This window comes from Diceros bicornis, chromosome 7 (genome assembly GCF_020826845.1).
Source record: "Diceros bicornis minor isolate mBicDic1 chromosome 7, mDicBic1.mat.cur, whole genome shotgun sequence".
NCBI lineage: Eukaryota > Metazoa > Chordata > Mammalia > Perissodactyla > Rhinocerotidae > Diceros > Diceros bicornis.
The window spans coordinates 14,146,748-14,162,972 of NC_080746.1; the positions used below are offsets into that span (position 1 = coordinate 14,146,748).

At 41.3% G+C, this 16,225-nt stretch overlaps 1 long non-coding RNA gene across 1 annotated transcript in view; it reads right to left on the reverse strand.

The window, feature by feature from the left end:
• LOC131408342 (uncharacterized) overlaps positions 1-16,225 on the reverse strand; it is an 83,330-nt gene that overhangs the window by 24,758 nt on the left and 42,347 nt on the right. The gene's annotated exons all lie outside the window — the stretch shown is intronic.

A 16,225-nucleotide genomic window follows, 5' to 3' on the forward strand; every position in this document is an offset into this window, starting at 1 on the left:
CCCATGCACACACATAGGATGTAGAATTACTTACCATATCCTCACATCTCTGTGCAAGAGGGAAGGGGAGCATTATGATTATCCTTATTTTACAGACAAGGAAGAAGAGAGAACAGGAGACTGGCCCAGGACCACACACCTAGTAAACAGTGAGGTTGGGTCTTTGCATGTCAAAGCCTGGGATTATTCATCAAAACATACTTCACCAACTTTCCTAGGTTGGCTTGTGGTTTGTTTGGGAAGTGGAGGAGGCGGAAGGGAAGAAACTGCCCCAAACTACACACAACTGAAACTTGTCACACTGCCTAAGATTGCCAGCGACACTCGTGTAGGGCTGGATATTCATTTCAGAAGGCTAACAAATGGGCTGCCTGTCTAATTACCCCTCTACCATACCTTCCACCTAGCCGTTCCCTCTCCTTCTCTTCCATTGATGATATAGGGCTTACTGGGTAGGTTGTGTTGGGGAAAGCAGAAAGAGTTAAATAGACTGTGTGGCTGCAGCCCAAGGGGCAAAGCATAGGGACTCCTCGGGAGACAGGAATTTAACTGGAACTGCCTAATTGGGGACTGAGAGGGAAAGACAGGGGCTAAACAGAACCAGAGAATTGCTGAAGGGAAGGAGAGATAAGAACAGAAGACAAACTCGGTCTCCTCTTTCACAACTTAGCAGCCTCTGAAGCGGCCCTTCAAGCACAAGATAGGCTATTTATCCACAGCAGACAGTTGTGGAGGACCTGTCAAGTGCAGGGCACTGCAAGGTCAGGTCCCTGCCTTCAAGGGACAAGCTACTTTGCAGGAGGGTAGAGACACATGCCTTAAAAATGTATAGAAATTTTTAAATTCCTGTGTTTAAAATTCCTTTGGCAGTAAAAATATTTTAACAAACAAATAGCAATATTTTTTATAATAATAAGGATAGCATGTAACTAAATGTTAGGCAGTGTTCCAGGCCTGAACTAGGACCAGGGCGGCGGAGCAAGTTACCACCACCTTGAAAAGTCCCATTTCTGGTCTTTAGTTTTGCAATCCTGGGATTGGATTTTCTTAGTTCCCTCTCAGCTTATCGGGCTCATATCTATCAGATTCAGAAGCAAATATATTAACCAGAATGGCAGTATGCCCATTTACAGTCAAATCTATCACTGCTAAGTGGTTGCTGTCATTCGTGAGTCAGCACATCTTCTTTCCTTATGAAAATCTGTAGGTGACAGCACCTTCAGTCACTTGATGGGTATGGAACGAGTGCCAGGGGCATTGGATGAAGGTATTGGGGACATAAGAGGGATATATGGCCTGATGCTCGCTCCTTTTCGGCACTGGAAACACGCCTGAGATGGCTCAGAACGCTGGCCGAGATGGCCGAGGACACCCTCGGCCTGGGTCAGGGCTAAAGACACACGTATGGCAGCCCATCCCCTTTCTTCCTCCTTGCATGATATCAGCCAGGCTGCAGTGCATGTCATCAGCTTTAGTCTCAAGGTCCTCTGGTCCCTTTGATGGACGTTGTCTTGCCCCATTCCCAGAATTATATTCACAACTCTCGCTCACGGTAGTTTCATCAGTAGATAGCTCAGTCTCATCTATTCTGGGCTGATTTTTAAGTTGCCCTATCAGGAAGATGGTCTTTTCCTGACCACGTCTCCCAATGCCAACACTGCCCTCAGTGCTGACTGGCCCACAAGGAGGCCCAGGCATGTGCTTTCAACTCCCTCTTCTCAACCTCTCCCCCATCCTTTCCTTCAGCTCACACAGAGACCGGGAGATCTGGAACAAAACACTCACAGAGCGAGCCTTGGAACTATTTGTTTACTTCTCTGTCTCTCCCAAGAACTGTTTCTTTCTTATTCATCTTTGTGTTCCCAGAGGCTAGAATAGCTTCTCATACTTGTTACAAATTAATAAATCAATAAACGTCTGTTGGATGAATGGGAGGAGTTCTAGTCTGTGGAGCAAATACATTTAAAGTCTGAAATTGTTTCAATACCATCACTAACCTGCCTTGGGACCTTTGACTCTGTTCTCCGTTTCCCCAGACATCACGTTGGAGAATCATCCCTCCTTCCTTCCCGCCTCAAAACCCCAGCAGGCAGGTGCACTTGATCACTGCCAGGGACCGGAATTCCGTCAAGCAAGATGTATATTACTCTTTCTTACCTTTTCTCCATCCTCAGAGAGGTAATAAAGCATAAAAGCTTGTAGGCATTGAAAGATATGTTTTTCAGTTCCATCATGTCACTCTTTCAGTGTTTCAAAACACAGGAAGAAGCATCTTGTCTCACCAAACTCTTGGGAATAATGAGATCATGTCGGTACAGTATTTGACGGCTCCTAACGTTGCTGTTGATGAATTTGCACCATTACCTTGGTTAGCAACTGATTGCATGTGCATGGTTTTAATACTCAGAGAGGACTTTTAAAAACATGGGAATTAGGACTAAGAAACAGATATGAAATGAAATGGTTGATTCGCTTCTAGAATTTAGTGATTTGTGGCTCTTGGTCAAGGAAGCCGTGGCGCTCCATGAGATTGTGGATTCTCCACGGAAGACCAAGTCAAACCTCGTGGTGCCAGGACCCTGGGTCAAGAGTCTAGGAACCTGGACCACTGCTCCTTCCTCCTCAGGGGCCGAGTCGCCCTCAGGGCACTGTCTTCTAGGGGACATCGACTGAGCAACAGCGCATAATGCAGATGCTCCGGGCTCTTCTTGGTTCTTATTGAAGGCTCGTCTGTGCTCTGCCCTCTGGCCAGCCACACACACACTTTCTTCTTTCACACGGGCATCTGGGTTTCTAAGATCTCTTAAAGTATAATCAACTATTTAGATGTTCAAAGGACAGACATAATAGGCAAAAATCCATTTTGAAGCCTGGGGCTCAAGTGAATAGTGGTAATAAAATGAGGACAGTTTATAATCACTAATCCTCTCCTCAAAATATTTCTTCTAATCTCTCTTGATAATCTCCCTTTCCACCTCTCTCCCCTGCTTTCATTTTTCCTGCCCCCTCCATCTTTCTTGACTAATTGAAATGGTTTTTCTTGTTAATGAATTTTTTGAATAAAATTGTATAATCTCCCTTCTTAATTTTAAAAGCAGGAGAGTTGAGCATTTTGCATTGCCTAAAGGAAAAACAAGTTGTCTTCTATCTTATTTGTTGAAGAGGGGTGGGTGGGAGTGTTGATTGTGTGGACAGAAAAATGATCCCCTATTCTTGACATGAGTCTCAACTTTTCTCTTTGATTTTTAAACTTTTTCCAGATTTGGTGTCACCTTATGTAAACAACTGTATTTCCAATCCTCTCTCCAGCCGGAGGAAGTCTCTGGAAGGACCTGACATTTTGTCTTGGTGGCCTCCTGAAGGACAGGCATGGACTCTAACACCAGCTGGCCCACTTACTAGCTGTAACAAATCATTCATTCTCTCTGAGCTTGAGTTCTCCCATCCACAGCCTAATGCCTGACTGGCTAACTCACAGTCAGAGAGAGGATACAATTATAAAATAAAGCTGTGGATATGTGGACATGTTTGTGGAAACGTAAAGTTCTGTGTGAATGGACAGTGCTCTATTTCCTGACCTCCAGACTGAGTTTCCCCAATTTCCTCATCAACCAGGTCCAATTCATCCTTCAGTGATCACTATCAATCCTCACTCTTTCTCTCCTTTTTATTTTTTTTATTAAGAAAAAAATTAAACATATACAAAAGCAAAGAAAATAGCATAATAAACTCCCAGGTACTCATCACCCAGCTTCAACGATTGCAATATATGGACAATCTTGTTTCATTTATACTCCCACCTGCCCCCTGATTATTTTGAAAAAAAATCTCAGACAGATAAAAGATAAGGACTTGTTTTTGTTTGTTTGTTTGTTTTTGGTGAGGAAGATTAGCCCTGTGTCAACATCTGTTGCCATTCCTCCTCTTTTTGCTGAGGAAGACTGGCCCTGAGCTAACATGTGTGCCCATCTTCCTCTACTTTGTATGTGGGACACCGCCACAGCATGGCTTGACGAGTGGTGTGCAGGTCCGTGCCTGGTATCCAAACCTGCGAACCCGGGGCCGCCAAAGCAGAGTGCACAAACCCAACTGCTACGCCACCAGGCTGGCCCCAGGGACTGTTTTAAAAAATAAATATACAAATACAATACCATAGTGTGCATTTAAAAGAACAGTAATTCCTTAATATCGTCAAATATCTGATCATAAATAAAATTTATCCCATTGACATATCATACGCGTGCGCACGCACACACACACACACACATATATATTTAAAGCTGGTTTGTTTAAATCAGGATTCAAAGAAGTTTCACCCATTGTTTTTGGTTGATATGTCTTTCTAGCCTCTGTGTCTATGAGTTATCTATGCCCCTACTACTTTCCTTGCAATTTATTTGTTGAAGAAGCTGAGTAGAAGAGTTCGTGGAATCCACCACATTTTGGATTTGGTTGGCTGCATCCCTGTGCTGTTATTTAATATTTTCTTCCTTCCCTTGTATTTCCTGTAAATCAGTCGTTGGATCCTAAGGCTAGATCAGATTCAAGTTTGATTTTTTGGGTAAGAATATTTTGTGGTATGGTTGGTACTTCCTACTGCATCACAGCAGGCCACATAGGACATGTGGTGTTTCTACTTTTGTGATGTTAACTTTCGTCAATGGGTTCAGGATGTGCTAGGCTGAATCCACAACATTATGAAGCTCCCCATCTACTTCTCACCTAATGGTTTTAGCAGCCACTGATGATTGTGGTGGTTTTGTAATGTGTCGGTGTGGCTAGGCAGGCCAAGAATCCTCTTTTCCTAAATGTTTCTGGTTAGGATGAGACACAAGGAGGATTGTTGGGATACGTGGATGGCAGAAGTGAAGCAGCAGCCATTTTGCAGCTCACACACCTTGTGGCTTGTCTGCAGGCTCCTCTCATTGCCAGGAGACAGCAGCCAGGCCTACAGCTGCTCCACCGTCCCCCGGAAGCTCTTTCAGCTTCTCCCCCACCTGGGCTAGTGTGTGTGTTAGCCCACAACAAAGGCCCCGGATCTGCAGAACACCGTACCATCAACGTCAGAGACAACAGGAACTATCATAAGTTTCAGTCCATCTTCCTGAATTCCAACTTGTTCTGGTTTTCCTGCAATTTACATCCACCTTCCCTTTCCAACTGCCTGCCCCGTGGACTTCAAGCTCTATCCCCAAATTAGATCCATTTTTCATTAGGGATTGCAAAATGGTGATATTCTACTTGTAGCATTTCTTTTGCTGAAATTTTTAGCTGAAATTCCTGAGCTGCAGTCTAAACAGGAAAAGCAATAGAAATACTTGTTTCTTTCCCTTCAGTTTTCTTCTTTACCAATTTTCAGAATAATGAGTGGGTTCCTTATTGTCTCCCAAAGCTGATAACTTAGTTTTATTTATTTACTTTTTTTGTATCATTATGAACTCATGGATTTTAATATATTTGATGTGGCATTGTAGTTGTTATTACTCTTATGATTATTATTGGTAATACGTTCTTATTATCCCATCTTTGGCCAGTGGGAGATTATTCAAGGGGGCTCCTGGATCTTTTTGACACAACCCCCGTGGTCTATGGCAGCTTCTTTGCCTTCCAGGGCAACAGAATGTTCCAGGCCCCCTTTGATGTTTCCTGTCCAAGCCTTGAAATTAGCATTTATCCAAGGAGGCATGGTGCCTTTTAGTTGGAAATTCTATTTAGAGAACACAATCTGGGTGTAGAAATGTTTATTATTTGGGGGTTAGTCATGGCTTCTAGACATTTTCAGTGAACACAGCAAAGAAATATGGTTTTTTAAAGAAAATACAGCATAAGTTCTTATTAATTTTTCAAATCACATTTAAGACTACAGGATTTTCCACTTGACTCATTCAATTTTACATTTATCTCTCTCCTCTTCTGCTAAAAGATTTGGATCCTAAATACATTAACATAATTATTTATTTGATATATCCTAACATACACACACACATACACACATACTTAATAGTTTCAAAATAACACTAACATTGTGTGTGTATATATATACTAATATATACTATATACCATAATATTAATATAATATATAGAGAGAATATAATTGATATATTCTGAAATATATATATACTTGAGAGTTTTGTAATAATAATAATACTAATATTATTACTAATATTATGATTACTGAAAACAGTTTAAGATTTCTTTATAATTATTTTTATCCTTTGGATATATTCTTCTAGGATTCTACAGTCAAATTATTCTGTTTAAAATAATTGAAGTAATTACTATCTCTGTGTTTAAACCATCAACTTGATATATGTTTAGGTTCATTTCTTTCATTTTGCTCTCAATGTTTAGGGATTATATTTACATTTTTAAATTTTATTCAATTTACTTTTATAATTACATAAGATATTAATATGGTTCCAAACTCAAATGTATAAAATTAGATACTATGGTGATTTAAAATATGTCCACAAAGTGGAGCCTAATTCCCCTCCCCTTGATTGTGGGTGGGACCCAGTATCTTGCTTCTAATGAATAAAATAAGATATAAATGACAGTATGGGAATTCCAAGACTAGGTCATAAAAGGAACTGTAGTTTCCTCTACTTTTTGGATAACTTGCACTGGAGGAAGCCAGCTGCCATGTCATGAGGATGCTCAAGCAACCCTGTGGAGAGGGGAGGTCCACATGGTGAGGAATTGAGGCCTCCTGCCAACAACCATGTGAGGGAGCCATTGTGCAGGTGGATTCTCTAACTGAATTCAACCTTTAGATGACTGAAACTCCGACCAGTATCTTGACTACAATCTCATGAAACACCCTGAGCTAGAGACACCCAGCTAAGCTGCTCCTGACCTTCAGAACTTCTCTGACATGATAAAAGTTTATTGGTATTTTAAGACAGTAAATTTTTGGAATAATCTGTTATGCAGCAATCAAAAACTAATACAGGTACATTCAAGACAAGACTAGTTTCCATTCCTGTCTCCTCCATCCCCCTAAAGTTAACCAATTTTTTACTGGATATGTAATATCGAGTAATATGTATATATTTGTGTTATCCACCCTTTCTTAGATAAAAGTTAGTGTATTACACACAGTCTTCTGAACCTTGCAGTTTTCAATTAACAATATTTACTGGAAATCATTCCAAAGCTAAATATAGAAATAGTCCTCATTCTTTTGAATAGTTGCCTCATATTCCTTTCCGTAGATGAACTACAGATTAGCCCACCAGTCTTCTACTGATGTTGCATTGTTTCCAGCATTGCAAATGGTGCTACGATGCATATGTCTTTTCATAGTTTTGCCAATGTATCTTTGGAATAGGTTCCTAAGTCCATTCTTTCTGAATTTTTTCCCCATTACTCCAGCTCTCATGGATCTCTTGTTCCCCACCCCCCCACCCCACATTTTAGAGTCTATTCTATATAATTTAGCACTATTTGCTTTTATTTTGTATTATTCTGAGTTTCCCATGCATATCTTCGTGCTGTACTTACGAGATTGTGCTATTGTAGCCCATGTAAGGCAGTTAAAGCTCTGACCTACTACTGTCAGGAGATCGAGTTTAATGCTGAGCTTGTAGGGATTAAAGAAGATCTAACCTAGAAAGGGAGGCGGAGGAGAGCAGCGGGGATCAGAGAGCACCATATGGGAAATCTTTTTTGGTAGGTATTCCAAACATGAAGCAACGCTTCTTTCCCAAGGGAGAAAAACATAATTCTCTCCCACCCCTCTCATGATGACAAGGAAGATAATGCTGATGTCATCAAAGATCTAATATATGAAACAAAGAGAAATCAGGTTACAGAGAGACTCCTCTCCTGGGCTAACCAGCAAAGCAGGCAGCAAACATTTTGCCGAGCACAGCAGCTAGAAGTAAAGCCTTTGCAGAGATAGATTATATTTTAAATGAATTTATAGAATTTGAGGAGCAAAGATTAAGAACCTATGACTGAACAGCCATTCTCTAAGGAACAGTCATCCGGACTGGTGTCATAGTTTCAGAAGAGATGTGCATAGAGAGGTGAGAGAGGAATGGGATGCCTGCTTTTCAGCCAGATTAGCTTGATCAATCCTGGTGACCAAATACAGGTTCAATTGCCTGGTCAGATCCCCTACTCACCCAGGATTAAGAACATACCAGTTACAGCTTGAAATGAAGAAGCAACATCCCCAAAACATAATTAGTAGGACACAAAAACCACAGAAGAATATTGAGAGAACTTAAAAAAACCAAGGTGACAAAGAGACACAACACACTAAGCCAAAGGTCGTTCTCTGGACCACACCGAGTCTTATCATTTCCTCAGGGTGGAGGGACTGGAATTTGACGTCAGAGCCTCCCTGTTCAGTCCAGTATTCACAATCGCATCTATTTATGCCTAAATTAACTGCATAGAAAAATGTATAGAATTCTCCTCTTGGGTGTTGGTCCAGTCCTCTGTTGTTTTCATCCAGCCCTTAAATATTGTTATACATCTATATGAATGTGGACTCTATTTTAGACAAGATTCTGTTACTTACTGTGGGCGAAACCAACTAGGCAGCATCCCTGCCATAGTGTTGCCACGAGGGTGCTACCTCTGACACTACTGCTGAAGAATATTGACAAGCACGAGGTAATAGAAGATCTTCAACACATGCCTGATACACTGATCAGATCCTTAGCTCCAAATTTTCACCATAATTATATTCTCCGCAGTCTTCATGTGAGTTAAATGTCAGTGCCCATGAACCCTTATTTACACAACAGATGAGATCCTTAAAAAGTTGCATATGAATCTTTTTATTATCAACAAAATATTGCAAGTCACTGAAGATGCAAATGCATGTCTATAATAAACATAATTTCTGCATCTTAGAAATTGATTATTTAGTCAAAGAGACTGGGTGCAAACACAAAGATAAAGACCATCATTGCCAAAGGATATCAGTAACAAGAGAGTTCACTTAGCGTATCGCCTGTTGGAAACACCATTCAGGCGCTGGAGAGCAAGGTGAATGTTGAAGGGTCTGACGACAGATAAATGGAGGAGAGGGAGCAGGGTTTTTGGCAGAAGGGATTGCGTGAGCTAAATCGAGAAACTGGTAATGTGCCACATTGGTAATATTAGCTGTGGTGAGGAGGGCGAGGGGTAGAATATCCCAGCAGGACTGAGGATTTTTCAGCTGGAGGGGAAGAGGGTGAAACATGGAAGAGGATGAATAGGCAGCGATGCGTAGGATGGAGTGGATAGAGGGAGGGTTGGAGGCAAGTGAGCTAATTCAATGTCTGTAAATAGAATCATATTTTTCCCACTAAGATTGGGAACCCAATGACAACTGGTCATTTCAGAGAAGTTTCATCTTGATTTCTAATTAAACTTTAATACTATTTCAGTCTCAAGTGTCTATCCATATTTGACCTCAGTGTTTACATATAAATGCTAGCATGGAGTGTGGCTTTCTATTCTTGTTTATCCCTTAGAAAAGTGAGGACATGTTTTAAAGACAACTAATGGCCGGTTCATTGGTCTCTGGCAAATTTCAGTCTTGAATACTAGGATTGCTCAAAGTGGGGGCATGCCCGTATGCCCCTCCTGGGTACAGAGGATAGCCCACCGTTTGTCCTTTTTTTGTTTCAGGAATGTGGGAGGCATGGAAAGTAATATATATTGAATGCCTTTTTAAGAGCCAGGTTTTTGACATGCACCACCTCACTTCATTATAGCAGCAATTCTATGAGTTGTATTAGTCCCCATTACCATTCGAAAAATGAGACCTACAGCAATAAAATAACTTGCTCAAAATTACAAGCTAATAAATGGCAGGGCCAATATACAAATTCTGAAGTTTGGGCAGATTCTAAAGCTGAAGTTATTTCCTCCTCCCCACACTGCCACACTTGAAGGGGAAATTGTGGTAGATTGGGAGGTAGGAAGGGGAGCGTGTTTGCAGTGAGAGGAAGCAATAAATACTTGCTACTTAGTGTTAAAGGGAGAATCATAAAATAGTGCAGCCACAGCTCAGCTCTTCCCTACCCTTAAGCTATGAAGATTGGCTGTTGCTGGGAGATGAGGCTTTTCCTGCATAAGGTTATTTGTTATAGAGAAATTTTTAAAACTTTATCACTAAATCACAAATGCTGCTCATGCTATTAAGATTTCCTGTCTGGAATGCCCCCAGACCCTTACCTCATTCTTCAAAATGAGTTTAGCTCAACATTACCTCTCCTCTGAATCCTCAGTGCTTCTCACATGGTGTAACTCCTCGTTCTGTCTGCAAAGCTTGGGAAGGCATTTGGGTACCATCAATTCTAAAAGGGAACAATCTTACTGCTAGCCAATCACAAACCTTCGTGGAGTCCAGAGCCTCCTGCTAAAGATTTCTTCACTTCTCTCATCAGTTCACTTCTGGACACACTGAGTAAGTTGGCTGTGGATGAGTATCTGAGAGTCCCTTTTCCTTCCTTTCTCTCTTCTTCTTCTCTCCCCCACATTCTCCTCTGTCTGGACCACCCCTCTGTCTTCTCTTCCAGGGCCCTGACTCCATCCTAGAAACCAAAAGGAAGATCATGATGCTGGTTGTCTTGGCCATGCTAGAGGGGTGGCAGTAGGTTTCTGAGCCTACTCTAGATGGGGCTTCTCCTAGAATGGTGCCTGCCCAGTTGTTGACCCACAATAAATATGTGCTGAATAATAGACTGATGAAAATTTGCTGAGGCCATTTGGATTCTCCCGAGTGGAAAATACACTATATTTACAAGGGTTTTTTGTTTATTTGTTTGTGCTGTTGTTGTTCATAATGTTTCTGACCTCTTAGCACAACTTTGAAATGTTAGTGTAGTGGACATGTATAGTTTTCCTTGTACAACAGCATCCATTCTCCCTTCGTCATTTAACAAGAATCAGGTTTTTCTTCAGGGAACCATTCCTACTCCTCTCTCAGCCCCTTTGGCTTGGGTAGGGCTTGTTTTTGAGCACACTTATGACGGAAGCCAGAGCAATGAGAATCTTGCATCCCCCTGACCACCAACAGGGACACACATTGACCCCCTCCAGGTCTATGTGTGTGACATTTGGGACTCTGTGTGAATTATTGGTAAAGCAATATTATTCTCTACTAGAAGGTTCCAAGCTGGTTGGACGTAAACCCAGAGCAGCCTGTGGCCATCCTACTACCCTGTAGGAAGGACCTGACTGAGAACAAAGTTCAGAAAGAGGAAAGCACAAAAAGAGATGGAGAGACAGACTCTTTGCTTGAGATGTGCAGTCAATCATGCCCAAAGGCAGGCACTCCCGGACTTTGCAGTTTTGTTACTTAAGCCAATTGAAGTTGGGTTCTTATTGCCTACAACAAAAAGCCCTAATAGTGCAGTTATTATGCTAATGAAGTCCTTGTCTCTTTAATCTAAGTCCCCCTGCCCATGAGAGACAAAAAAGGGAAGAAAATAAGGGAGATGAGAGAAGAAAACCCTGTCTGACTGCAACCATATTGTAATCATTTATCCACGTCTGTAAGAATATGAGCACCTTACAAGCACGTATGCCCAGAAGCTAGCACAGTGTGTAAAACACAGTTTAAGCTCAAAAAGTATGCATTGGTTGAATAAACTGCATTTATTCAGTTTTTAAGTTTTGGAGCCAACTGGGCCTGTGTTCAAATCCTGGCTGTATATCATTTACTAACCACGTGATTTTGGCCAAGGTACTTCCCCTGTCTAATTTTGATTTCCTCATCTGTCAAATGAGCACACGAATAGCACCTACTTCACATGTTGTTGGGAAGATGAAATAAGATCATGCATGGTACATATCACATAGTAAATACGCAATGACATACAAAAACTGTTGTTATTATTAAACAAACAAACGAAAAAGAATGATTAGGACCTGGTCTTTCTCATACGGTAATTTCTATAAAATGCTATTTGCTATAATGGCATTTTAATGTATATTTGTTTATTATATAATTATTTATGTATAGCCATGTGATCTTAGGCAAGTTACTTAACCGCTCTGAGCCCAATTTACTTCAATTGAGCATGAGTTTAATACCATGTATATTTGTTCTTGGGTTAAATAATATGAGGCTTATTAAAACGCCTAGCTGGGATATAGTAGTTGGAGTAGGCAGCCTCGAAGCTGGCCCTCAGGAATCTCCACCCTCTGGTGTTCATGTCTTGGCTAACTCTCTTCCTTCACAAATGCTACATTTAGTCCAACAGACGTTCTCTGTTCCTTGTTCCCTGCTCTGCTTGTTCTCACCCTCCAACCTTTGTTCTTTGTTCCCTTGGCTGGAGCCCCCCCACCCCTGTTCACACACATTTTAGTAGCCCAGAGGCTTCTTAAATGCATCTCTTTCATGAAGCCTTTTCTGATCCCTCCACCCTAATGCCCACTGTTGGAAGTCATCTTTTCTTCCCTGTATTTCATAGAAAGTATTTATACCTTTCTTCTGCCACTTGTATTTTTACATTATATCATATCAATTTTTATCATGTCTGATCTCCTAGAATGTTCAGATTGTAGATTTGAAAAGTCAAGGTCCCGTTCATCTTTGCAACCCTGTTATATGCTAAGGCACCATGACTTATAATAATGGGTGCTCAGTAAATATTGGTTGAGTAAATGATGCTATGAGAAAGCATATGAACGAATAAATAGATGATCACGAAAATAATGAAATTTATGTGCCTATTTCCTTCTTGAATGATGACTTTTTCTATTGCCTCCATTTGTCCCTCTTAAGTCATATTTCCAGGATTCTAATATCCGTTAGTAAATTCACGAACAACCTACCTCAGAGAAAATTCCAATCAGCAAAAAGGAGCATTTCTATCCTATTAGCAGGATAGTATTATTACAACGATAATGTCAAGAGATTTCACAATTTGTATTAACTATTTATCCATTCATTCAATCAGTCATTTAACAAAAACTGTGTTTATTACCTGAAAACAGTGCTATGGAGGGGGATAAAAGAAGCATAATGTGTGATTCCTGCCCTTACAGTCCATCTAGGAAAACAACAAACTGGTTAGAAGTTTACTAAGGCAAGGCATTGGAGGACAGATCTCTGCAGAGACAGGGTTCAAGGAAGACTTGAAGAGGTATTGACCAAAACATTTCAAGTGAATGTACAGACAAAGGAATTAAAATCCATTATGAACTGAAGGTTTAAAATTATCTCAGGCACTGCCCTGGACTCAGTGTTCATTTGAAGTTTTCTGGATTTGACAACAGGCTTCTCTAGCCTAGTAGGAGATGGAGGATAATTAAAATGTCAATATAACTGCTTCTGTATTTTCATCAAATTAATACCTGTGGTTCTTTATTTTTATTGCCAACCTGTCCAGTAAATCTGAGAAACCATTCAAAAACTATTCATCCTCTAAGAGTGGAGGTGTTATCAGGTGCACAGCACATGGGTGGGGCTCTGCTCCCACAAGGAAAGCAAACCCTTAAGATCCATCTCCGACACTGGGTTCTGATATTGAGTGGTCCGGTTCCACCTCCTCCACTTCTCAATTGTCTGGAGGTTTCAGAATACCAACCCCAAAGCTGAAAAGAGACTTAAATCATTTCGTGACACATGCTACAACCTGGATGAACCTTGAGGACATTACATTAGATGAAATAAGCCAGTCACAAAACAACAAATTGTGTATAATTCCACTTATATGAGGTACCTAGAGTAGTCAAATTCATAGGGACAAAAAGTAGAATGGTGATTGCCAGGGGCTGGGGAGAGGGAGGAATGGGGAGTTGTTATTAATTGGTACAGAGCTTCTATTTTGCAAGATGAAAAAGTTCTGGAGATTGGTTGCACAGCAATATGAATGTACTTACTACCAAACTGTATATTTAAAAATGGATAAAATGGTAAATTTTATGTTATGTGTTTTTTACCACAATTAAAAAAAAAATTTCAACACCTCCTGTGCCTTCAAACTAGACAAAACCTTAATGTGCCTCAAACAGAATGGAATTTCGCCTGTACTTAAATATCTGGGGAAAATACTCCATCTATATCCTGCAATGTTCCGAGTCCTCTCTATGAGGAGTTTCATGTTTAAATCCACCAGAATACCTTTTGGGCAGTGTAAGCCTTTTTCCAAACTTTGCTTAAAAAACAAAACAAAACCTAAGGTCACCAACATTGGGGACATTAGAAGGCAAGCTTGGAAACCACAGTATTAAACCGTTGTATGTTTCCTTTCTGCCAAGCAGATGCAGGAATGGGACATTGACTATTCTGATCCTATCAGGTAAAGCAACCACTAAGAAAAGAGGGTGTTGTGAAGGAGAGTTAACACTTGGAGCGCTCTTGGTGCACCAGGCACATTTCTAAGTGCTTTTATATATAATAATTCATTTAGTCCCTATAACAACCCTATGAGGTATGTACTCTTACCGTCACCCCTATTTTGTAGATGAGGAAACTTTGGCAGAACGATGTTAAGTAAATTACCCAAGATCATACCCCAGAAAGCGGTGAAGCCAGGATTTAATCACAGACAGTCCAGCGCTCATGACAATGCTCTAAATCACCAGCCAGCACGGCCCTTAGACCCAGTCAGGAGGGGCTCCCATTTTGTGCTCTATGCTCTAAAAGACCACCCCCCAACTTGATCCTGCTCTAGCAGCACCTCTCCCCATGGGGAGAGGAGTCCATGGGCCAAGAATCCATGACCACCTGAATCCTGTGCCAGGTACCCATGATCCCAGTATCCTCTTCCCAAACGTTCTCAAGCCTGCCTCCAGGGCCTGCACAGGCTTCCTTCTTAGGTCCATCCGTTGAGGGCGTACTGCACCCTCAGAGTATGTACTCCTAGACAAGAGAGGCCCAAGAGGTGACTGTCTGTGGGGAGTATGGAGGTATCCTCACAGTGTAGGTCAGAGCCAGAAATGGAAAGAGAAAGGAGAAGGCCACATGCTGGGGGCCGTGGGCCAGCATGTCTCCATGCTGCCATGTTCTGGCAAGAACTCCAAGGAGTTGGAGAATTCTAAATGTGTACTGGGCCTTCCAGGTCATTGTAAAGGTCTATTTCTTAAGGTAGGAGAAGAGAACATATTTTATTTAAAATTTATTGGCTTGTTCAAAACTTTAAATATTCAGGGGCAGTGAGCCTCCATTTGTAGTCTTGCCTGGGGCCCACAAATGTTAGGGGTGGGCCTACTCCCTGTAAATCTGCATCTCAATAATAACTAACACTCGCGGAGTACTCCCTACCTGTCAGGCACTGCTGTGAGCACTTTACATATATTCTCATTTTGTTCTCATAACAACACGGCGAGACAGAAATCTCCATTTTCCACATGGCAGTTATGATCAGAAGCTCTATGATGAGATTTTCCTCACCTCCCTTATCCCACAAGAAAACCGATCTACAAAAAAATAATAACTCTTCTTTGTGACTCTAGAAGTCTTTTAAAACACCACATAAGGAGAATTGTAGTCATATTTAGATGATTTTCAGATAATCTCACTAAATTTCTTTTCCTATCCTGACAAAATGAGCAAAAACCAGGCCAATTTTAAGCCACCCTGATAGAAGATACGAACCAGCCTGGACTGGCATCCTTGAAAAGGATGGGGTAAAGTCAAGTCCCCCCTGGTAGGTCTAATTCTGGGGCCCTGCTGCCTAAACACTCCAGTGACATGCAGTGTGCCCTGGGTTTTCTATAAGAGAGGTATTTCCAAAATGATCTCATCTTAACCTCGTGCTATCCTTATGAACAAGAAAGTTCAAGGACTCTTTGCTCATGTTACAGAAAAGGAAATGGATTCCAAGAGTTCTAAAGTGACTTTTCCAGGAAATTTGAATGTGTCACCCATAAAACCAGGCCTGGGGTCCAGGTAAGCCTCTTATTCCCAAGGTACTACCCTCATCTTAGAAGAAAACCTTAAGGTGATAGATACTAATTTGCCGATTGGGATGCCTTCACTCTTCCAAATACATGGAATTAAAATGTTCTGTCCTTTTCCACAGGCGTGCAGTCCATCTGAAAGGTAGTTGTCACTGTCCAAACCTATGGCCATATCAGGGCTGAAGGACAGACAGCGCTGCTGGGGGATTAGGAGTCAAAATGCTACCGCAGATCTAGGATTTCCCTCTCACCAATATGATAGGCTGTCAAGAGGTAGTGAGCCTCGCAGGGCTGTTACACAGAGGACACAAGTACCACACAGTTATTAGCGCCATTGTTTTCTTTTGCCCATAACTGTCAGGAGGCG